Here is a 26132-nt window from a genome sequence, read left to right as displayed (position 1 = left end):
ATATGACTATTAACACGCTGTATACGGTTTACAGCAGGCTGTTGTTCCAAACGTAGATAGGACATACTCTGACGTGACAAAATGTCATGGGATACGTCATAATATCGCGTCGGACCGCCTTTTGCCCGGTTTAGTGCATAAACTCGACGTGGCATGGCTTCAACAAGCCGTTGGAAGTCTCCTACAGAAATTCTGAGTCATGTTGCCTCTATAGCCTTTCATAACTGCGAAAGTGTTGACGGTGCAGGATATTGTGCATGAACTGACTTCCCGATTATGTCCGATAAATATTCGATGGGAGTCATCTCGGCCGATGTGGGTGGCCAAATAATTCCCTCGAACTTTACAGAATGTTCTCCAAATAAATCGCAAACAACTGTGGCCCGGTAACAAGACTCATTGTCATTCATACAAATTCCAACGTTGTTTTGGAATATGAAGTCCAGGTGTTGATGAAAATGGTCTCCAAGTAGCCGAACATAAGCATTTCCGGTCAATTATCGGTTCACTTAGACCAGAGGACCCAGTCCACACCATAATCGGGTCACCAAAAGCTTGCACAGCGCCTTGTTGACAACTTGGGTCCATGGTTTCGTGGGATCTGCGTCACACTGGAGCGCAACCGTCAGCTTTTACCACCTGATATCGTGACTGAACTGACCAGGCCGCGATTTTCCAGTCGGCTAGTGTCCAACGGATATGGACAGAAGTCCTGGAGAGGAGCTACAGGCGATGTCGTGCTGTTAGCAAAGGCTCTCGCGTCAATCGTCTGCTGCCGTAGCCCATTAACGCCATGTTTGTCGTATGTCACATTGATTTCTGCCATAATTTTAAGCATATTGTTTGTCTGTTAGCATTCACAGCTCTATGCAATCGCCACTGCTCTCGGTCTTTAAGTGAAGGCCGTCGGCCACTGCATTGTCCGCAGTGAGAGTTACTGCATGAAATTTGGTATTCTCCACACACTCGATACACTCTTGACACTGTGGATCTCGGAATATTCCGAAGTAGAACGGCCCATGCGTCTAGCTCCAATTAATATTACGCGTTCAAAGTTTGTTAATTCCCGTCGTGCGGCCATAATCATGTCGGATCCTTTACACATAAATGGCATGACTCGCCAATGCACTGCCCTTTTGTACTTTGTGTACTGTAATGACACATTCCTATGCAGAGACATACAATATCTTAAAAGCTGCGCCAAAGATAAATTGAGAGGCATGTATATTATAATCTTTGTAATGTTCACATTGGATTCTCTTTTGTTTCATACTCCAAGGAGCTAAGGGACACTCTCGATTGTTGCCTCGTGGAGGATGGACGTGAGTTTTGGACTGTGCGGAAAGGCAGCCATGTAGTTAGTAATTATGGTTTGTGCGACTAGCAGAGCAAGTCTTATTGTCTTGTGAATAAAAATAGTGAGAAGTATCGAAGTGTTACGAAAATTATTTAATACAACGTAGCATTGTATTCCTTGGTTTCCACCGTCTTCGTGAAGTGAACCGATGCCGACTTAGGAAGATACACACGGTCAACAAAGAGAACAACTTCGATGGCGACTGATGAATTAATATTGTGGCAGAAGGACTAATTCTACGTCTAAGGTGAGAACTCTGATTAAATCAACAATGGCGTAGAATTCAAAAATGTAATTAATCGGAATGGTAAATTATATTACAGGCATATTTCACGCAGCACTGTATTTGTCCGCATTCAAGCCAGTCAATACGATCCGTCAAAAAGCCTTTCAAAAATTATGAAGTTAAAAAACACAATAAATTGAAATGTTTTTTTTATTTATTTCGCCACACTGGCGACCGCTGACAGAGACAGTGCTGGTGGAACAAAGAGTAAGTACTTCATTGTTGTGCTACAAATGTACTTGTACTAATTACTGTTTCTCTGTTACATGACGCACATGGAAAATGACGAATAAGGTGAAACAATATTAACTGTATAAACGGATGGCACAATAACCAGAAGGAACAAGGACAAGGATTTACAAAACTAACGTAATCGTGAGTGACGCAGCTCAGCCGGAATTAAGGTAGGAAAGCGCAAACGCATGCAGTGGCTGCACCTTGGCTTAGCTCCACTTAAAGCAGAACCTTTTCCTTTCCATATTAAAATCCTGGTAGTGTTTGTGGCAACACACAATTACACTTTGATAATTACTTTTTATGTTCAACAATCGCAGAATTAGAAGACGTAGTGCGCCATCTTGTAAATTTCCGACGCGCAACAAATAACAATCGCGAGATATTTTTATTAATTCAACTGCGAATTTAAAGATTTAGATTAACAGTAAAGTACAGATAAAAATAATATCTCCACAATGGAATCGGAGAACTTTAATTTGACAAATGTTCATGGACACGTCACCGATTCTGACAATAGTGACGTAAATGATGACGCAATTAGTTTTTCAGCACAACATAATGTAGAAGTAAATACGATTCAGTTGCACTCCACAGGGATTAACAATAATGAACCACTTGCAAATGAAACCTTGTGCACAGTCGATGAAGTATCGATTACCAGATCAGATGAAAATATTTCGCGTGAAACCAGTGAACCTAGCCCGGTTTCGATTCAATCAGATCGTGGTAGAGAAACAATGGCTACAAATAATGGCATAAATACAAACACACAAGCTTCGTCAGTTACGCTTGAGGCATTATATAGTCTGATGTCAAACGTGAGCGAGCAATTATCTGATTTAAAGATCAGTCACAACACAACGAACACAAAACTGGCGAACATGCACAGACATTTCGATCAACGCTTAAATAAACTCACCAATGAAATCGATCAAAAGATCGAAGACAAAGTCATCAAAACCGTCGATAGTTTTTTCCTGTAATTAATGTAACCAATGTATTGTATGTGTTTTATGTTATTCCATTGTATGTGATGTACTTTGTATTTCATACCAAGTCCCGTGACTTACAAATTTGTGAATATTTATGTACATTGACCAGAAATATTGAGGGGAATGAATCTCGGTACAATAGGTAAAAGGGGATAATACGAAGAAAAAAGTGTAGTGAAAAGAAAGTTTCGATCGCAATACTCGCGGTTAAAGTGGTGTGTGTAGAAATTGAAATTGTGCAAAGTAGTGCTACGTTGCAAGTGTCAGCGAGCCTAAACAAGGGACATCGAAAAATTGAAGCTAGTATCGTCAAACGACCCATGGCGTCACAATAGGAAAGGACAATGCCAAACAAGTTTGACATGGTACGCTTCTTACCTGGAGCGGCATCGACGGGATCGTCCTCCACCTCGCACATAGTGTGGTGTGTTCTTCGGGGCACATATTCCAATGTACCTCGTCGTATCCAGTCTAAGTACTGGAAGGAACTGCAAAAAGCACACGCATACTGAGCTTCGGAAGTCTCGACGGTACCCGCACGTCGGTGTATATTCAGTGCACTGGCGCGTGCATTCAACCAACGTCGCCAGCTAACGGACGACCAAACAATCAGGCGCGAGTATCACCCGCCCATATTCAACACTGGGTCTAGCGAACAAAGCTCGTCGCCCCAGAATAAATACAGAAAGCAATACAAGGACTTAATTTTCACCTCTGATGAGGAAGGAAACATTTGTAAATAACGTTGTATTCATTGTATATTTTATTGTACAAACTTTACCACATGATGTTTTCTCAATGTTAACCAAAACTTTGTATATTAGGATTAAGGTTTGTAAATATTAGCATAAGTATACCAAAAAACTGACACACACTCAGTAATACCAAAGAATTCACAGTGCCATGAAAATGAGACAATAAAAATGAAGGTTGTAAATAAAAGACCCCCAAACCTATCAATTGCAAGGTCGACTACTGTATCCTGTCAATCAAATAAAATTTTCTAGTGACAGTATACAGTAGGGGGGCAGTTGTAATGACACATTCCTATGCAGAGACATACAATATCTTAAAAGCTGCGCCAAAGATAAATTGAGAGGCATGTATATTATAATCTTTGTAATGTTCACATTGGATTCTCTTTTGTTTCATACTCCAAGGAGCTAAGGGACACTCTCGATTGTTGCCTCGTGGAGGATGGACGTGAGTTTTGGACTGTGCGGAAAGGCAGCCATGTAGTTAGTAATTATGGTTTGTGCGACTAGCAGAGCAAGTCTTATTGTCTTGTGAATAAAAATAGTGAGAAGTATCGAAGTGTTACGAAAATTATTTAATACAACGTAGCATTGTATTCCTTGGTTTCCACCGTCTTCGTGAAGTGAACCGATGCCGACTTAGGAAGATACACACGGTCAACAAAGAGAACAACTTCGATGGCGACTGATGAATTAATATTGTGGCAGAAGGACTAATTCTACGTCTAAGGTGAGAACTCTGATTAAATCAACAATGGCGTAGAATTCAAAAATGTAATTAATCGGAATGGTAAATTATATTACAGGCATATTTCACGCAGCACTGTATTTGTCCGCATTCAAGCCAGTCAATACGATCCGTCAAAAAGCCTTTCAAAAATTATGAAGTTAAAAAACACAATAAATTGAAATGTTTTTTTTTATTTATTTCGCCACAGTACCCGATACTACTGCCATCTGTACATACACTACTGGTCATTAAAAGTGCTACATCACGAAGATGATGTGCAACAGACGCGAAATTTAACCGACAGGAAGAAGATGCTATAATATGAAAATGATTAGCTTTTCAGCGCATTCACACAAGGTTGGCTCCGGTGGCGACACCTAAAACGTGCTGACACGAGGAAAGTTTCCAACCATTTCTCATACACAAACAGCAGATGACCGGCGTTGCCTGGTGAAGCGTTGGTGTGATGCCTCGTGTAAGGAGGAGAATTGCGTATCATCACGTTTCCAACTTTGATAAAGGTCGGATTGTAGGCTACTGCGAATGCGGTTTATCGTATCGTGACATTGCTGTTCGCGTTGGTCGAGATCCAACGAGTGTTAGCAGAATATGGAATCGGTGGGCTCAGGAGGGTAATACGGAACGCCGTGTTGGATCCCAACGGCCTCGTATCACTAGCAGTCGAGATGACAGGCATCTTATCCGCATGGCTGTAACGGATCGTGCAACCACGTCTCGATCCATGAGTCAAGAGATGGGGACGTTTGCAAGACAACAACCATCTGCACGAACAGTTCGACGACGTTTGCAGCAGCATGGACTATCAGCTCGGAGACCACGACTACGGTTACCCTTGACGCTGCATCACAGACAGGAGCGTCTGCGATGGTGTACTTCGCGACGAACCTGGGTGCACGAATGGCAAAACGACATTTTTTTGGACGAATCCAGGTTCTGTTTACAGCATCATGATGGTCACATCCGTATTTGGCGACATCGTGGTGAACGCACATTGGAAGCGTGTATTCGTCATCGCCATACTGGCGTATTACCCGGCGTGATGGCATGGGGTGCCATTGGTTACACGTCTCGGTCACCTCTTGTTCGCATTGACGGCACTTTGAACAGTGGACTTTACATTTCAGATGTGTTACGACCCGTGGCTCTACCGTTCATTCGATCCCTGCGAAACCCTACATTTCAGCAGGACAATTCGCGACCGCATGTTGCAGGTCCTGTACGGGCGTTTCTGAATACAGAAAATGTTCGACTGCTGCCTTGGCCAGCACATTCTCCAGATCTCTCACCAACTGAAAGCGTCTGGTCAATGGTGGCCGAGCAACTGGCTCGTCACGATACGCCAGTCACTACTCTTGATTAAATGTGGTATCGAGTTGAAGCTGCATTGGCAGCTCTACCAGTACACACCATCCAAGCTCTGTTTTACTCAATGCACAGGCGTATCAAGGCCGTTATTACGGCCAGAGGTGGTCGCTCTGGGTACTGATTTCTCAGGATCTATGCACCCAAATTGCGTGAAAATGTAATCACATGTCAGTTCTAGTATAATATATTCATCCAATGAAAACCCGTTTATCATCTGCATTTCTTCTTGGTGGAACAATTTTAATGGCCAATAGTGTATGAATGTCACAGTCCCGTGACTTTTGTCACTTCAGTGTATCCCAAGGAATAATTATTGTGTATCTGCTGCTAAACTGTGAGCGACGACTGGAGAAGTCGGCAGACAGCACGATTTTACATAACTGGCCGGAGTATATAACGTTATTCGTTACATCACGGATCATATGTTAACTGACAAGACCATATTCGCTAGTAAGAGTCAGGTATCAGAAGGTGTATTGCAGCATTGACTGTTAAAAAAGTTATTTAGCTTGAAATGTGGATGGCACCAGTAGAAAAAAAAAGATTAAGTTAAATAAACGTGTTCTGAAGATTCCAACTACGAGCGTAATTGTACTGTTCCTTATTCTGACATTGGCAGGACTAATCAGTCTTGATATTCATGCGGGTAGCGCTGCTGTTAATAAACATCACAGTCGCGTGATGGAGATGGCAATATTATCTAAAGGCATACGGTTATATTTGAAACTGCAACGGCATGGTATTGGTTTGAACACTGCAGTGATTTACTGGATATGGTATTGGAGATGGAGGGGGAAAATTTGTGAGGTCTCGTCAACAACGAGATCATTAGAGACGGATCACAAGCTCGGACTAGGGAACGAGGGAGAACAAAGCAGCTGTGTCCTTTCGAAGGAACCATCCAGCCAATTGCCTTAAGCGATTTAGGGATGTCTGGGAAAACCTAAATCAATATGGCCAGATACGGGTTTGAATCATCGTCCTCCTAAATGTGAGTCCTACAAGTGGCTCTACAATTTAATGTGGACTCTTAACCATAGCGCAACTTGGCGTTTTTCACGTTGACAGGTCGCTTCTAAAAATTAAAAAAAGCTATAAGTGACCGGAAATATCCAACTACCGGGAGGGGGGATCGAATGCTGCACATTTACATTTGCAGTCTAGCTCTTACTTACTGAGCCAACTAGCTAGGTAATAGCAAAAACTTTCCTACAATTATTTTACCAAAAGTACTTCTTATTGATACTTATGTAATGATACACATTGAAAGGTTCAAGACTAGCAAATTTTGTGGTACATTCATGTGTGGCTGAAAACCTAATGTTTTGAGGAAAGATGTATATAAAAAGTACTATCAATCTGTATTCTTTGAGAGAGCCAAGACACATTGGGTAACCTATTTTAAGATAGGGTAGGGGTATTGTTTATTTTTTTCGACTCATTTGGCGATTTCAGACCACCTTCTGAGACTGTGAATTTTTAGTAAACAAACGATACATAATATTAGTAAACAGTATGATGCGTTAATATTACACATACGATTTGTTGTGTCTGTGAATTCTGCTTGCATCCAAATTACTTTACATCATGAAAATTTCATATACTTTGTTTTTTCTTTATATATTTCACTTTTTTTGAAAGTTTCTCTATTATAGCATATTAATAACTAATATTATTGGTTATTGAAACACTAGAGAAATATATGAAGTAAGTGAAATCCTTTTGTCTGTTGAAATGTTGGCATTGAGACTTCTGGAATAACATTAACGTAACGTCTTTGGTAAACGGCATATCGGCAGGGATGATTGTAAGTAGTATTGATAGTATGCATCTATGGTCTATAATGGTATACATGTATGTTAATGAAGTGTTGAGATGTTGTGAACTAATGATCTGTAATAGTTCGTTTAAAATATGTGTGATACTAATCGGTTCCCTGAAACCCTTTTTGCAAGTGGGAATCATCAAATAAACAATTGTGCCAACACGGACAATGACCACTAATGGACAATAAACATGAGATAAACATAAGAAATGTTTGTTTGTTATAAGGTCGACTGAAGCATATGATTAATCTAATTTTCCTCCTATTTCTTCTCAGGGAGTGAAAGAACCACACGCAAACAATGTAACAGGGGAACACAAGCATTTTTCCATTCAGTGCCATCTACAACTCTTCTCCAGAAAAGAAAGCCAGTTGTCCACATTGAGGGTAAAAACTTGTTGGAAATCACTGTCCCTCTTCACCACTCTTCTCCATAGTGACTTTCACTTCACCGACACCCTGTATTCCCATTTAAAATCAAGCAAGTTAAAATATATACACTTTATTTACTGTTCTGCAAATCATTTTATTACTTTAATCCTGCAGAGTGTGGAAGATTTCAGGTTGCCAGTCCTCTATTTCTGACCACTGCCCCTATTTCTATCAATAATAATGAGAAAGCATGGCCAGTAGGCTTCACTATTATGTCCTTGAGGAGAACCACTTCGACCGCTTGTGAGGCCCTGTCCGTCATTGAAAGGGGGTATTTGAACCCTTCCAGCTCTGTGACAGGGGTAACAACATCCACGTGAGTGTTGCAAAAGCGAGCTTCGTGTATTTCAAATCGACCTAGTTGTGGATGCGTATGTCTTTCAACATTACTATGCTGACATAGTACACACACCTGTACCCATGTGCAGCAGTTGCATTTGATGTTAGACCACACGACGCGTTCTATTATGAGGTGGACCGTAGGTCTGATGCCAGGATGAGACAAGGTGTGCAGTTGATCAAGCGTTTACTGTTGCTTTGTCAGTGGTACCAACAGCCAAATCCTACTAAGGAAGATGTAAGAGAATAGGTATTTGAATCCCTGGAATCATGCATCATTCAATTCGTAGGCCAGTAGTTTCACTGTGGGTCAATTCCACAACGCTCATGTTGTTGTTTTGCTTGGTGGCTAGAGATGATGTAGACTCAAAATATGTAATCAGCGATGTGGTTCTCTACCCTGTGCAGGTGACGGATATCGGTCGTGTACTGGGCGATAAGGTCCAGGTGTCGATAGCATCAGGGGTTGACATCCTTCGACAGATGGCGAATGGCATCACCGAGCGGTTTATCGTCTGTGAACACTATAACGTGAGGCCTTTTGATATTCTCGCGGAAGTATCTCATGGCTTTGTAGACGTCTAGTAAATGCTGCTCAAAGGCCGACCATTTCGACTGAGAGGATTTGAGTTTTCAAGAAAAGAATAGGAAGGGCTGTGCTCTATGGCCACTAGTTGTTGCAGTACCATGCCTATAGCGATCTTACTTTCATCAATGGCGACTGTTCAGCACCTGGAATCGGGTAGGTCATTGTGAGAGAATTTATAAGGCAATCTTTTGTAAGTTTGAATGCATTCTTCATTTTAGTGGTCCACTCGAGCGCTTTGTTATGTACTGGCGGCCTAGCGGTTGTTGGATCGGTGTGCCATTACATACTATATATCCTTGCACCTTCATGATAGGGGATGTAGAGGGGGAGTGGGGCCTATATCCATGGCATCACATGCCGAGGCCGAGGCCGCAGAACTAACCTTAATGTTGTGTGTGCTCATGGTCACTGGCTGCTTTGCAGCTTGAATTGTGGGTGGTACGGCGTTGTTAGTAGGTAGGGCAGCGTCGTCTGCACTTCCCCAAATTCGTCGGCGCAACGGGTGTGTGACGTGGCCTTGAAGTGTTGGTTAGTCATTAACATGTTCCTAGGATCATTTTGTATTATAGATCGTAATGATGTGGAACGAGTCATTATACATTCACATTGCGAATTCATTTGTATGTACATTCTGAACATTTTCTTTTTTTTTTACGAAAGGAAAAATGATATACAGACGTGAGTCAGTAATTCCTACTCGCCAACTTTCACACATTACAACAATAGAAATTCTTCTGTGGAATAGAAGGAGCTGTCAAGAAAAAACTTTCTCTGTTTGTTATTAACTTTTGATTTGCTGTAAACGCCCCTTTTTGTGCTAAAGACAACTCTAATATGGAGTAATGAAAGTCAGTTTTCCTTCTGGTATTATAATTATGTACCTCATTGTTCCTGTAGAACTGAAGTGAATTATTTACAACAAACTACGTGAGTGAAGCAGTAGTCAGAATGCCCAAGTCCTTAAACAGATGTCTACAAGATGATCATGAATGAGCACCATATATTATTATTCTCACAACACGTTTTTGTGCAATGAAGACATCCTTTCTCAAAGATGAGTTACCCCAGAACATTATTCCATGTGACATTCTTAAATCAAAATATCCCAAATAATTCAAGTTTGTGATCTGTCTCTCATTAAGATGTGCAATGATTCTAAGCACAAATGTGGCTCAACTAAGTTTTTTACGTGTTCCAAAATGTGTTTTTCCAAATTAAATTCACATAAATATGGATCCCTAGGAATTTATAAGTTTCCACTCTATTTATTATTTCCTCACCATGTGTTACATTTATCATTGGTGTAGTACTCCTAGGTGTGCAGAACTGGATATGTTGGGTCTATTTAAAACTGAGGGTGAGAACATTCGCAGAAAGCAAGTCAATGATACTTTTAAGAATTTTTTTACCATTTCTTCTGTTTCTGTACATGTTCTTGGATTGATTACAATACTAGTGTCATCTGCAAAAAGAACTATCTAAGTACAACTTCCTGCATTCTTTTGGTTAGATATGACGTTATCCATTGGTTGGCTATATCATCAATCTCATAAAATGTTAATTCAGCTAGGAGAATACTGTGATTCACACTGTCAAATGCTTTAGAGAGGTCGCAGTAAATACCAACTGGTGCTATTTTGTTATTTAATGCTTGCAAAATCTGGTTATTGAACATGTAAATGGCGTTCTAAGTAGAGCAATCCTTCTGAATCCCAACCTGTGAGTTGCTAATGATACTACTGTTGCTAAGGTGAGACACTATTCGGGAATATATTACCATCTCTAAAATTTTGGAGATGTCAGCAGTGATGGATTTCGGTAAGTATTGATATCTCTTTTATCGTCTTTATTAAAGAGGGTTTTAACAGCAGCACATTTCAGTCTCTCTGGAAAAATGCCTTGAGTTAGTGATGTATTACATATTTTAGATAATACTGGGCTTTTTACACAGGAACAAAAATTTTCGTACTCTATTGGAAACACGATCAGAACCAAATGAACTTTTAGGTTTGAGTCAATGCATAGTAAACGTAATGTTTGTTTTGCATCCCTTTCCTACGTGATTTAGGAAATATTTGAATTATTTTTTTGCCTCCATGATTTGTGTAGTATCAGAAGACGTAGATGTACCTAAGAATGATCCTAAAATAAGCGCAAGTAGGAATAAAATAATTAATCCAATGACAAGCTACAACGCATCCGTGAAGAAGCACTTGTGACGTTGGATAGAACTGCAGCTTACCACATTGGTGTCAAAGGAATACAAACTCACAGATTCAGACATAAGAAGCACAGACATGTAGGGCCTACCTTTGCATGCAAAAGGGATCGACACCTCATTTGTCGTTCCTTCTTTAGTCACTGTTGCCTGTTGCCACAAGTATGACCTTCATCTTTATATTATGCTAAGTGGGACAAGCAACTGCACAAAAAGTGGAAGAAATATACTGTCTGTATAAATCCCAAGTCCTCAAAGCCAATAACAATGTCGGAAATGCTGTCATATGTCATATGTGTCATTACAGACTTTTTATCCAATGACATATTCTCTAGTTTACCAGTATCGGAGAAATGCTGTACCTTTTGCTTTAAATGGTGGAATATGTTGACACTTATCTCACATTTTATTCATATGTCTTCCACATACCTCTGTAATGCACGCACTGATGGTAACATAAAACGTTTTGACAAAACCTGTATGCCTGGGTGCCGTAATATAACAAATTAGGAGCAAAAAACTTATTTTCGTCTTTCCCTCTTGGAGCAGGTTTCTCCTTCAACGGCATGCTAATCTGGCTTAACAAGTCACGGGCATCTTTTTTTAAATATTGGAATGCTATAGTCTTGAAAATTTGTTTATCGTTCTTCACTTGATCCTTTTAATACAGTTTATGTTGCTGTCTGTACTTAATATGATAGGCACTTTCCTTGTCCCAAAATACTTTTGCATAAAGTCTAGCGATCTGCACATTCTGACACAAAATTGCGCTTAATCTAACTACTTTATCGTCAAAGTAGGTCTCTGTAGACGATTCAGATAAACCTCGCACTAATATGTGGAGACTTGAAATGGCTCCTTCTGTGCCACAGGAGTGTTTCACACCCTTAGATGGATTGCTGAACCTTTGTGGCAGTATCCTCTTAATTGCTAGTTGAGGTGGCTTATTAGGGATGTCAAACAGTGTAGGTACTGCATTCCAGACGAGTTTATTACTGTCTGCATTCATGAACTGGTTAACATTATTATAAAGGTAAACAAAGTCTTTTTTCATTAGATGTTCTCGTCTGCTATTCGCTAGCCATTTTCCGCTCCTAAAACGAAACATTAATCATTAATACACATGTAGTTTACAAGCGAAACCTGATGATACACTTCAGTGGCATGACGGTATATACCTCTCACGGTCTTTAGGAAACCTAAAAAAAAGGCAGATGTGGTATGTTCCTCTTGGTGTTGCTGCAATTTATTGCACTACAGACGCTCCTGTTTGTATAAAACCATTGTGGAAACCAAAATAAACAACTATTATTCGCTTTCGCTTTCACGATCGCACCGAACTTAACAGATTTACTTACTGGCCACTTGGCGCGTTGCTGGCGCAGTAGTCAACCAAATCGAGGCGAAGAACCAGTGCATGAAGGAGATTAATATTGTATAAACCCCAAGAACCCGTTTTTTACTTACGGAAACTTCAAAAGCAAACCTATATATGAAAGTTTCCCAATCCTGTTAAAATTCTGATAATAAAATAATGAAACTATTTGAAAGATCATCAGAATAAAATCCAGGTTGCTGCATTTCTTGGTATTCCACTACAACAATGTCTTCCACGACGCCGATGCACCAGCCACAACACCCGCGCCATGTCCCACGATAATCGGTCACAACACCCGCACTACCGACACACCTACTGTGATTAACGCGCCGCGACGCCAGCTGCCGCCTCTATTAGCAACACCAGACAGTGTTCACGAACCCACACCATGTACTTGACACAATCGCAACAAGCTGATACTGGTCCGAGCCCCTCGCCACCAGGCAGATACCACTGCCCACACACTAGTTACAGTTGCCGCCGCTACAAGATGATTCTCCGCAAGTATGGTTCGCACTCTGTGAGTGCATGATGCAGTCGGCCGGGATCACAGACGCCCACAGCAAGTTTTTAGTGCTTTTGAACCACCTCCACACCAACACCGATGTTATCATTGACCTATTGCACGCACCAGCTACTGACAGATACGAGACAGTGAATACGCTCAAACTACAACACCTGTCACGTTCACCTCAACAACAACTCCACCCAGCCATCACAGAGACCATGGTACCTCATCAGCACTCTGGTACAGGTTACACCTCGGACTCGTCACAAACCTCTTACCAGATCGTGTTCTCTGGTCGCCATAGCTTGTCAAACTGCCTGAAAACGTACAGATTGCCATGCTAATGCACAAGGACAAACTGCTGGAAACCCGGTTAGGCCTTACTGACTCGATGCTTGCCCTGACGCAACGTCACGCCTTTGTAAACATTTTCATCAGCTCTGGCACCGACATCAACATCGGTTGCGTCTACGGCCAGCCTGAACACCGACCGGGCCCGTCGAGATCACCACGCAGCACCCACTGTGTGGCGCTTGGCCAATCAACAGTCGCCAAGCTGCTCCAGCTGCAGCCGAACCATTCCACACTGTGCCCACAGCAGCCTCGCAAAGCTCCACTGCAATGAGGCACCAACAATTGGAAACTACAATGCACCCAGGTGCGGTATTTGTAATGGAATGTAAACGACCACCCGCCACATTCAAGCCTGGCCATTAACCCACGCCTAACTGTCATAACAACTCATCCAGCTAGAATACTATGTCTATTCGGCCACGCCATCCCTGCTGGTTTCATGCATCCTTTGGTGCTGACGTGTGCTCCTGCCATCCAGCCTGCAGCTACGCAAACTAGTACAGTGGCCTGACACAGGCGCATCAGGTCGCTCCCCTGCTTCAAGCCACCTCACATCGAAACATGACAATACTCATCATATCCCCCATCTACATTCTAACAGCATTCGACACTTCATCTACGACAACCATATTGTTTCCTAGTCAGGTGCCGATGTTAGCACACTGCCACCTCAGCTGGCACCTGGAAAACGTAAACCATCCACTATACAGCTACGCACCGCAAACGATTAAGTGGCTCCTGTGACAAACACAACCTCTAGCACAGTTCAACAGGACAACCACGCTACTAGCCCACATACATTTTTCGTCGCCAACACCATAGAGCCAGTGTTGGCAGCAGATTGTTTGAGGCATTGTAATCATCTGCCAGACCAGGGTAAGGACTTACTATTACATCGCGATGGTCACATGTCGATCAGTGGAGTAAACAGTGGCCACCTACTGATGGACGAGACTCTGCCGCCAGCTCCTCCTATCTCTGAAACGGTACTGGGCCTCACACTTAAGTGCCAGGTATGTTCGTGGCTTAAAACTGCAACTACTGCACACACTGAGCTCTGCTGCATCAATTCCAGCTCACAAGCAGCTGAAGAACAGAGAGCTACCCACCTGAGACACTACCAGATCTTCAGAACGACATGTCAGACCAGTGTTTCTTACTTCTGGTGACAGTGCTGCCATGAGCAGGCTGCATGAAAACTGTGATACTGCTCTTGTGAGTGGGTCGGACGTAAACAGCGATATCGCCTCCATGAGAGGATCACGTGCCTCATGTGCTACACCACATCAGCCTCATAAAAATATTAACGTCTAAGTGATGGTACAGTACACAGAATTAATACTGCCACCTGTCCACCAGTCTGACGCTGGCCCTACTGCCTCACCTCTCACAAACTAAAGGTAGCCAAGGTTGTGATCAAGGAACTGCTATGTGAGGGCACCATCAGGCCATCAGACAGTGTGTAGGCCTCACCGATTACTATGAGAATGAAAACCGATAAAATGTGGCGCCTGTGCGGGGCCCAGAGACATTCGAACATGTGCACCAACATTGACAGTTACCCTGTATCCAAAAATAAGAACTTCTCCCAGGAACTGGTTGGTGCAACCACCTTTAGTGGGATCGTTTGCAAAAGAGCTTATTTGCAGATCCCAGTGTCCATGGAGGACCTCCCAAAGACAGCAATAAATACATTGTTTGGCCTATTTGACTTCCTCTTCATGCCCTTTGAACTAAAGAACGCAGGGCAGACTTGGCAGTGGTTCATTGATGGCTTGTTTTTTGCCATGCCCTTTTGCTATTCTTACTTGGACGATGTAATTATCTTCTCACAAACAGCTCACGATCATGAGAAACACCTCCAACCTATATTTGGCTAACTAGCAGAGCATGATGTTGTGGTCAATGAAGACAAATGTCAACTCTGGCAAAAATGTGTTAAATTCGTAGGCCACCTCATCGACGCTTTGGGCATCCGCCCCACACCAGAAAAGATAGACCAAACCCATAACCTACTGCCGTGGACTATCAAGCGTTGCACCGTTTTTTAGGGGTAATTAATTTTTACCAGCAACAGCTCCAACATGCTGCAGAAACACTTCTGCCACTCACACAGTCACTCCATGACAAGAACATGTCATGGAAACATAAGCTCACTTGGACTGCTGAAATGAGGCATCTTTTGAGAACATCAAAACTGAGGACACTCTGACCACCACCCTGACACTCCCATCGCCAGATGCCCATATGATTATAACGGCCGACGCCAGAGACTAGGCAGTTGGGATGGTGCTACAACAGGAAGTTCCAGGTGCAACCCAGGCCCTAGTTTTTGTTGTGGAAACTTACCAATTCATAGAAAACGTGATCAACCTTCAACTGTGAGCTTTTGGCGATATAAGAGAAGGTTCGGTACTTCCAAGATGACAACAGGGGCCAGTCATTTATTATCTATACAGACCATCGCCCTCTGGCTGATCCTATTAAAAACCTGCCAGCCCAATACCTCCCCTCAGCAACTCCGCCACCTGGGCTTGATTTCACAATACACTACGGACATCCGCTATGTGCAGGGAACAGAAAACATGGTGGCTCACTACCTCTCACGACTCGCCACCACATTGGCACACCTTGACTTTGACCAGCTAGTGGAGGCACAAGCAACTCACACAGATCTTCAAAATCTGCTATCTGGATGCACAATGGGCCTCCAGCTCAAGAGTGTACCATCACAGGCACAACCAAACTAGTTTGGTGGGACGTATCTCATGGAAGGCAATGACCAGTCGTCCCAAAGAACTTCAGGAAGACAGTTTTCAACCTCCTCCACTACTTGTCTCACTTTTGAGTATGCTTGACACTGAAACACAACAGAACGTTTCGTTTGGACTAACGTTAAATGGGACTGTGGTGCATGGACGAGAGACTGCACCAAATGCCAACGGGCAAAGACAGGATGTCATGTCAACCGCCCTTCACGAAATTCGCCATCCCAAAGGGCAATTTCCAACATGTACACATAGACTGGTGGGGCTACTCCCAGATTCAACCGGATACAAAAACATCTTGTCAGCCATAGACAGGAGAACTCAATGGGTGGGGCCACATCTCTGACTGATATCTCAGCCGACACCATCACCCGAACTTTCATCACACTATGGATTGTACCCTTCAGCTGACCAGAGTCCTTGAAAACTGACCAAGGCCGGCAGTTTAAGCCGTCCCTGTCCTCCGAGCTCTGCCACCTAAGTCCAGCGGGCTTGTGTAATAGTGGCATCACGCTCTCAAGACAGCGCTCATATGCCACAGCCAGGAATGGCCTGAGGTCCTCCCCTGGGTGCTGCTGGGCATACGAGCTGCCTGCAAAGATGATCTGGATGCCTCACTGGTAGAGGTGTTCTAAGGGTAACTGATTAGCCTTCCAGCAGAGTTTGTATCACAAACCACTGACCCTGTGAATGTCAACCTAGCAAAACATGTCAGGGACCACATCCGCCATGTCCGCATCCCTCCGTCATCCCACCATGCCAATCCAACCATCTTTGTGCACAAGGATTTTCAATCGTGTACACACATCATGCTCAGGACTGACGCCATCAAACCCGCCCTCGCCCCTGCATACAGTGGCATGTACAAGGTGTTGAAATGAGCGTTAAAAACTTTTGATATCTTGCAAGCTGTAAAAACGACAACAGTGTCACTGAACTGCCTAAAACTGGCATGGATTTTAGCGGGCACATCCAGTGTTTATCCTCCAACTGCCCCAATGCCAGCCTCTCAAGCTATTTTACAGTTGGCTTAGACCTGTGAGACTGCCTGCCAGAAGACATTTCACTTCTGTAACACTGTAGGACTCACTAATCGTGGTTATGGCCACATTCGACTATAGACAGTAGAGCTACAGCATGGTCTCGAGGTCATTAGAGCACTCCATACCCCTTCCTCCTACGATCGACACAGCAGGTCTGAAATCCACTCTTTCTTCGGACGGGCATGTGCTCGTGTCGGCCCCAGAGCACTTCATAACGACGACTGACAACCCGGACACCACCGCTGGCGGACCGACGGCCTCACCAACACCGGATGACGCACCACCAGCCACCAACACCGCAACGGAGACCACCATCGCCCCATCGGCATCGCCACTGACGTCAAGGGCCGTCCGCGCTTCATGGCCGCCTAGGCAGATGGCGGACTACAATATGTCGGTCCTTGCCATCGCCAACAAGACAACGCATCACGACGTAGACCAGTCACCGTGCTCTACACCTGGGGGGGGGGGGGGAGGGGGGCCTCTGTGGGAACGTAGAACCACTGGCTCTTCTCCCCAATAATATCAGTGCCATATCACAGCAAGAACAACTGTATCTTTGCCATATCACTCCCTGTAGTGTGTGCTCTATGCTACACATATTGTGTATAGTTGTGACAATGAAAGTATTGATAGTAAGGACGTGAGTGAGAGTGATTATTTATCGTCGTAATTACCATGCCCGCTCCCCATTACCTACAGCCTTTTCTTTTCATGCCTTTTATGAAAACATTAATAAGTACTACATACTGAGCATTATTTCGGTTTATTTTCAGTGTAAGTGAAGTAAGAACTCAAAACAAAAACTACCTGAAAAAAGTTTTCACTCCATCTGTGGTTTACCGTTCTTTACTCTTTCCATGGCGCCAACTGCTGTCTTGATACTGGGCTTACATAAATGGTTCATGCCTCGCCCGATTCGAATCAAAAATGCTACTTTTTTTTCGAAAAAATCTTCGCCATCTGGACCTCGCAGTTTTCTCTCTTCCATATCTCATGAAGTGGTGCCTGTACCATAAAATTACATCAAATTGGTGGTGATGAGTAGAAGCAGTCCCTTTTCATGTTTAAAATTACAGGAAATTCAAAAGGGACACAGGCGTCATGGAAAGTTCTGGCTTTACATTTCAACATTTATCACATAAAACAATGCAGTACCACCACATAATAGCTACGGGTTTGGTAACTATGATAGCAAGCGCTAAAAAATTGCTGTAGCTGTCTTATAAGGGGACCGTACAAACGTACGCTCACGGGTTTGATTCAAATTGATAGTGTGTGTAGGGCACGACTAAGAGAACATTTGAGTTTCGGAGATGTTTGTTGGAAGCAGTACTTAATGATTTCCAAAAAGGGTAGCACGTGATGGACGGGGTGCAAATTAGGACCATCAGGGGGAACGCATTCGGCGTCATTGTGAGCTATTTTCGTAAACAGGTTCTGTTAGGACAAGAATTTCCGTGCAGACAAGCTGAGATACCACGAAAACTCCTACAAAAGCGAGCTTCAGCTATTTCTGTTACACTTTACTATTTCTAAGAGGTAGACTTGGCCCTTATTTACATAGCCATGTGACGTTAGTATAACACTGAGAACCTTTTAGATGCGCCTGCGTTGGTGAGTCCCTACATGAACATTTTACTGCAATGCGTCAGCCACGTTGGGCAGGTAAACGCATGCACGGCTAGACACAACTCTCATGTCCTTTTAGGATCGCTAGGATCAATGCACCCTGTGCCATTGTTGGAAGCATTGGAACAGATTTCTATAGCGCGACCTGTGGTGGAATGATCATATTTCAAATATCTTCCGGGAATTCAGCCAGGTAACACTTTCAGCGACCGCCGATATTTCGGCGGGAGAACACCCCGCCATTTTCAAGGCAAACTGCAACGGACAGGCGGCGTACATGCAAATTTAATACCTCGGTTCTCGGACCGAAGATGACCAAAGTCAGAGCTATCGATAGTGAGACTATGAATTCGCAGGTGAGGCAGCATTGACTCTGTTCCTCTGTTTTTTGACAAGGGAGAGAGCCGGATTCCAAACAGAGTTTAAACAGAAACCTCCATCCCTGTTAACGAGGTTACTCGCTAATTTAATCTCAACTACCTCCCTAATGACACTGTCCCAATAGCTGGACGTGCATGCCAATATCTCGGTGTTATTATATAACATGGGGTGACCAGTATCCAAGCAATGTTCGGCAATAGCAGATCTATTTGGCTGCTGTAATCGTGTGTGCCGTTTATGCTCAGTACATCTGTCCTCGACGGTCCTGATAGTTTGACCAATATATGCCATGCCGCAGCTACAAGGGATACGATATACACCCGCCTTACGCAGTCCAAGATCATCCTTAACGGAACTCAAAAGTGCTCTAATTTTAGATGGAGGTCGGAAAACACATTTCACATCGTATTTCCGTAAAATACGACCGATCTTATTGGACGTGTTTCCTACGTAAGGCAAGAAGGCAGTAGACTCAGAATTATCATCAATCACCTGATGTACAGTTGGTCGATAGCGCAACGCACGTTCAATCTGTCTATCACTGTAACCATTTTGACGAAATGTAACTTCAAGATGGGACAGCTCAGCTGGCAAAGTCTCAGCGTCAGAAACGACATGTGCCCTGTGTACCAAGGTACGAAGTACCCCTTCACGCTGAGACGAATGGTAACAACTATTAGCTTGTAAGTACAAGTCGGTGTGAGTACGTTTCCTGTAGACTGCATGTCCCAATGATCCATCATCCTTCCTCCTAACCAACACGTCGAGAAAGGGAAGGCAACCATCCTCTTCCACCTCCATCGTAAAACGAATGTTCGGGTGGATCGAGTTCAGATGTTCTAGAAAGACATTCAAATTCTTCCTACCGTGAGGCCAAACAACGAAGGTATCGTCAACGTATCTAAAGAAACAGGCGGGTTTTAAAGGCGCCGACTCCAATGCACGTTCCTCGAAGTCTTCCATAAACAAATTTGCGATCACAGGAGGGAACGGACTACACATCGCAACTCCATCTGTCTGCTCGTAATACTGGTCATTAAATAAAAAGTAAGTGGATGTCAACACATGCCTAAAGAGATTAGTTAAATCAGCACCAAACCTGGCTTCAATTAACCGCAATGAATCAGACAGACGAACACGAGTGAAGAGAGAGACCACATCGAAACTCACTAAAATATCAGTCATCCAGCCTCAGTCCCTCCAAACGACGTAAAAAATCAACTGAGTTCCTGATATGATGTTCACACCGTCCTACTTGTGGACTCACCAGAGAAGCAAGATGCTTGGATACACGATATGTCGGGGCGCCGATGTTACTCACTATAGGACGGAAAGGAACCCCTTCCTTATGAACCTTTGGAAGGCCATATAACCTAGGGGGAACCGCACTATAGGTGTTAAGCCTCTTGATTGTGTCCTGTGACAAACCACTTTTCTTCAGGAGGCTGTTGGTCTTTCTCTCAACACTTTTCGTGGGGTCAGCATCGATTCTGCGATACGTTGAATCAGATAGTAAACGTTGCATCTTTTGTACATAATCATGTTTATTTAAAACAACGGTGGCATTGCCCTTGTCAGCAGGTAAAATAACAATACTGGGATCAACTTTGAGAGAGCGTAAAGCAGCCCTCTCTGCTGCTGTTACATTACTCTTGGGTGGACGAGCCCTAGTCAAAACACGGCATGCCTCCCTCCTAACTTCCTCTGCAGCGTCAGGAGGTAGTTTGCAAACTGCTGGTTAAATTGAACTAATAAAATCAACTACCGGCAAATTCTTCGGCGTGGGTGCAAAATTTAAACCCTTCCCTAGCACGGATAAGGTTGCGTCGTCAAAAGATTTTTCTGTGAAATTTATCACAGAACGTCGAGATATAACATCCGACTCCACGCGATGAAAACGTTCAAACTTTGCCAAATGCCGGGCAGTAACGGAGTTGTACTCCCAGTCAGCTTGGGTCCATGAGGCACCGTCCAACCAATCCCAAGTGAAATCAGACACTTCAGATGCAACCATTAAATGAAAACGATACAATTCTTTGGAAACAGAATACAAACGTCGACGAGTAAACGTGCTGGCTTGGCTCTTGTTCGCGAAAGGATTCGCTTTACTCGTCGACGTTTGGATTCTGTTTCCAAAGAATTGTATCGTTTTCATTTAATGGTTGCATCTGAAGTGTCTGATTTCACTTGGGATTGGTTGGACGGTGCCTCATGGACCCAAGCTGACTGGGAGTACAACTCCGTTACTGCCCGGCATTTGGCAAAGTTTGAACGTTTTTATCGCGTGGAGTCGGATGTTATATCTCGACGTTCTGTGATAAATCTCACAGAGAAATCTTTTGACGACGCAACCTTATCCGTGCTAGGGAAGGGTTTAAATTTTGCACCCACGCCGAAGAATTTGCCGGTAGTTGATTTTATTAGTTCAATTGAACAAGCAGTTTGCAAACTCACTCCTGACGCTGCAGAGGAAGTTAGGAGGGAGGCATGCCGTGTTTTGACTAGGGCTCGTCCACCCAAGAGTAATGTAACAGCAGCAGAGAGGGCTGCTTTACGCTCTCTCAAAGTTGATCCCAGTATTGTTATTTTACCTGCTGACAAGGGCAATGCCACCGTTGTTTTAAATAAACATGATTATGTACAAAAGATGCAACGTTTACTATCTGATTCAACGTATCGCAGAATCGATGCTGACCCCACGAAAAGTGTTGAGAGAAAGACCAACAGCCTCCTGAAGAAAAGTGGTTTGTCACAGGACACAATCAAGAGGCTTAACACCTATAGTGCGGTTCCCCCTAGGTTATATGGCCTTCCAAAGGTTCATAAGGAAGGGGTTCCTTTCCGTCCTATAGTGAGTAACATCGGCGCCCCGACATATCGTGTATCCAAGCATCTTGCTTCTCTGTTGAGTCCACAAGTAGAACGGTGTGAACATCATATCAGGAACTCAGTTGATTTTTTACGTCGTTTGGAGGGACTGAGGCTGAATGACTCTGATACTTTAGTGAGTTTCGATGTGGTCTCTTTCTTCACTCGTGTTCCTCTGTCTGATTCGTTGCGGTTAGTTGAAGCCAGGTTTGGTGCTGATTTAACTAATCTCTTTAGGCATGTGTTGACATCCACTTACTTTTTATTTAATGACCAGTATTACGAGCAGACAGATGGAGTTGCGATGTGTAGTCCGTTCCCTCCTGTGATCGCAAATTTGTTTATGGAAGACTTCGAGGAACGTGCATTGGAGTCGGCGCCTTTAAAACCCGCCTGTTTCTTTAGATACGTTGACGATACCTTCGTTGTTTGGCCTCACGGTAGGGAGAATTTGAATGTCTTTCTAGAACATCTGAACTCGATCCACCCGAACATTCGTTTTACGATGGAGGTGGAAGAGGATGGTTGCCTTCCCTTTCTCGACGTGTTGGTTAGGAGGAAGGATGATGGATCATTGGGACATGCAGTCTACAGGAAACGTACTCACACCGACTTGTACTTACAAGCTAATAGTTGTTACCATTCGTCTCAGCGTGAAGGGGTACTTCGTACCTTGGTACACAGGGCACATGTCGTTTCTGACGCTGAGACTTTGCCAGCTGAGCTGTCCCATCTTGAAGTTACATTTCGTCAAAATGGTTACAGTGATAGACAGATTGAACGTGCGTTGCGCTATCGACCAACTGTACATCAGGTGATTGATGATAATTCTGAGTCTACTGCCTTCTTGCCTTACGTAGGAAACACGTCCAATAAGATCGGTCGTATTTTACGGAAATACGATGTGAAATGTGTTTTCCGACCTCCATCTAAAATTAGAGCACTTTTGAGTTCCGTTAAGGATGATCTTGGACTGCGTAAGGCGGGTGTATATCGTATCCCTTGTAGCTGCGGCATGGCATATATTGGTCAAACTATCAGGACCGTCGAGGACAGATGTACTGAGCATAAACGGCACACACGATTACAGCAGCCAAATAGATCTGCTATTGCCGAACATTGCTTGGATACTGGTCACCCCATGTTATATAATAACACCGAGATATTGGCATGCACGTCCAGCTATTGGGACAGTGTCATTAGGGAGGCAGTTGAGATTAATCTGTATCCCTCTAATAATCTACAGCAAAAAGAACTGCTGAAGGTCAATAAGTAAAAGCTCCATTATCTCAACTTCCTGTTGTAATTTAGCTGCGTCTTATGGTACAAGAAGAGAATGAGCAGTATGTGTTATCCAGAAGAGGAGAAAGAATTCATAACTGACATTGTATTAGATTAGTGCGTAAGATTGTAGCGTTTTTGTTTTACTTGTTGGTATTCCGATTGCTATAAGTTTATTTATCGATTATCATTGTGTATTTGTAGTTCGCTGTTGCTATTTGAGTTTACATATTGTCATTTTGTCATTTAGAGATAGTGAGTGGAGCTACAGACGCTAAAAATGGCGTGCCAAGTGCAGAAATCGAAACATTTCTGATGTATTTTTCTGTTCGAGTTCAGTAGAGGGGTGACAGCTACAGAGGCAGCCAGAAATATTTGCGCCGTGTATAGGAATAATGCCAATGGACAGAGCACGGCATGTAAGTGATTTTCTTGTTTAAAGGAGGATCGTTTTGACATTAGTGACCTTTCACCTTCATGAAGACATTCGGGGTTTGATGAAGATCATTTAAATGCGTTATTCCAAAATGATTTAGATCAGTGTACTCTAGAACTGGCAAATGTGATGAACTATGCTCATTCCGACCTGAGTTTCTCCTGGCGTATACAACTTTCAAATAACTTCCGGGAATTCAGCCAGGTAACACTTTCAGCGACCGCCGATATTTCGGCGGGAGAACACCCCGCCATTTTCAAGGCAAACTGCAACGGACAGGCGGCGTACATGCAAATTTAATACCTCGGTTCTCGGACCGAAGCCGGAAAGATAACACACACACACACACACACACACACACACACACACACACACACACACACTGAACACTAGTGCCACTAAAGATGACCAAAGTCAGAGCTATCGATAGTGAGACTATGAATTCGCAGGTGAGGCAGCATTGACTCTGTTCCTCTGTTTTTTGAGAAGGGAGAGAGCCGGATTCCAAACAGAGTTTAAACAGAAACCTCCGTCCCTGTTTGAACATGCTAATATGTTCAAACAAACAGCTCCAAACTTACCAGATAAGTTTTCAGAGTTTTCACAGGTAAATTGAATGTAGCTTGGGCCAAAATATAGGCTTTACCTCGTCGAAATCGGATCACAGGAAAAAGTATGGTAATCTAAAGTTTTATCTAAAACCGCCATTTCTGTCTGTTTGATTATGCTAACCTCCAAAATTACTTGATGGATTTTCGTGGGATTTTCTCAGGTAACTTGAGCATAGCTTGGGACAACATATAGGCTTTATTTCGAGAAAAAAGATATTCTAATTAAAAATTTTATAACGCGAGATACGGCATATATTTGCTCTCTTGGAAAAGCTTCTTAGCTTTTGACGTTTGAAATGTAACATATTTATGAAAATGCTTTTTTTAATTGAAATGTTCTACATCACGTGATTAAGCGTAATGAATACAATGCTTATACGATCCTCAGCTGTTTAATCCACACTTCATAGTAATATTATTAAATTTGAAAGTAAGTCTGTCTTCTACGATTTCACAACTAAACTGCTGAACCGATTTTAATGAAATTTGGTATGTCATTAGATTGAACACTACACACGCTACTATAGAAACTTTAAAAAGTAGGGGATGGAACACCTGTTTTTCGCTTCAGTGAACATAAACTATGTTAAATAATAATTAAATTTGTCTCCTGATGTCCGCGTTGTATGATGTGTAGTTATTTATTTAGCACGATTCACAGATTCCTGCTGTTGCCGACGCCCCTCCACACGCACCACTCAATAGCAACGCTGCACATCCCACCACACCATGCCAAGATTAACAGCCCGTGACAGTGCACTGCAACAGCTTATGTAATCAGCGAGTTCACAGAGAAATCCAGAGGACAGGATACTAGGGTAACATGCCAGGTGGGTATGAAAGAAAAGAAGAAATCACTTCTTGGGTTTTGACAAGATTAATGTGTAGTTTATTTAACAAATTTTTACATCTCTAACTTCTACAGTTTCCTGTTGTACTATATTTAAATACTTCGATGCAGAGTCATATCACCAGCCACTTTAAACCTCACAGAATTTCCACGACTCCTAACAAAAACAGATACAGTGCCATCTTTTGAAAATATGCATATGCAGTGCGCCCATACTCGCATACGTTTACGAATAAAAAAATTCCCTGAAGTATCAGTACTCGTCTCTACATCAGACTGAGTAATCAAAGTTTTATAAGCAATCAAGTCATATGGAAGAGAGGTGGGGAGTTGTGGAAGGAGGGGGGGGGGGGGGGGCAGCGCACAGCACTAGTTATGCTTGCTGGAATGAGCAGACACATGAGTTCAGCTGACATTATTACGTGTACAACAGGGTTACTTACTCATCATAATAACACTACTCATGCAAGTACAGCCAAGGGTAACAGCTAATATTACTTACTATCTAATTTGGAAAGAAATATTGTGGGGACAAAAAGAAGTAGCCTTCTACTGGGATAGTGATGATAAAGTAAGTGGTGAGAGAAGGGTAAGGAGGTGATGTACAGGCAGACGGGTAGGAGGAGATGGACACAGATAGGGAGGAGGAGGGCATAGACAGAAAGAGAGGGAGGAGCAGATGGGCAGAGAGAGGGGCAGGAACAGATGTACAGGCAGACGGGTAGGAGGAGATGGACTGAGAGATAGAGGGTAAGGAAACGGAAGAGAGAGAGGAAAGAGAAGATGGATACAGAAAAAAGGGGGGGGGGGCGGGGGGAAGGAATAGATGGGCTAATAGAAGGCCTACCCGGGCAATACTATCTTCTCAGCTAGTAA

Source organism: Schistocerca cancellata, chromosome 9 (genome assembly GCF_023864275.1).
Source record: "Schistocerca cancellata isolate TAMUIC-IGC-003103 chromosome 9, iqSchCanc2.1, whole genome shotgun sequence".
Classification (NCBI taxonomy): Eukaryota; Metazoa; Arthropoda; class Insecta; order Orthoptera; family Acrididae; genus Schistocerca; species Schistocerca cancellata.
This window is presented reverse-complemented; position numbering follows the sequence as displayed.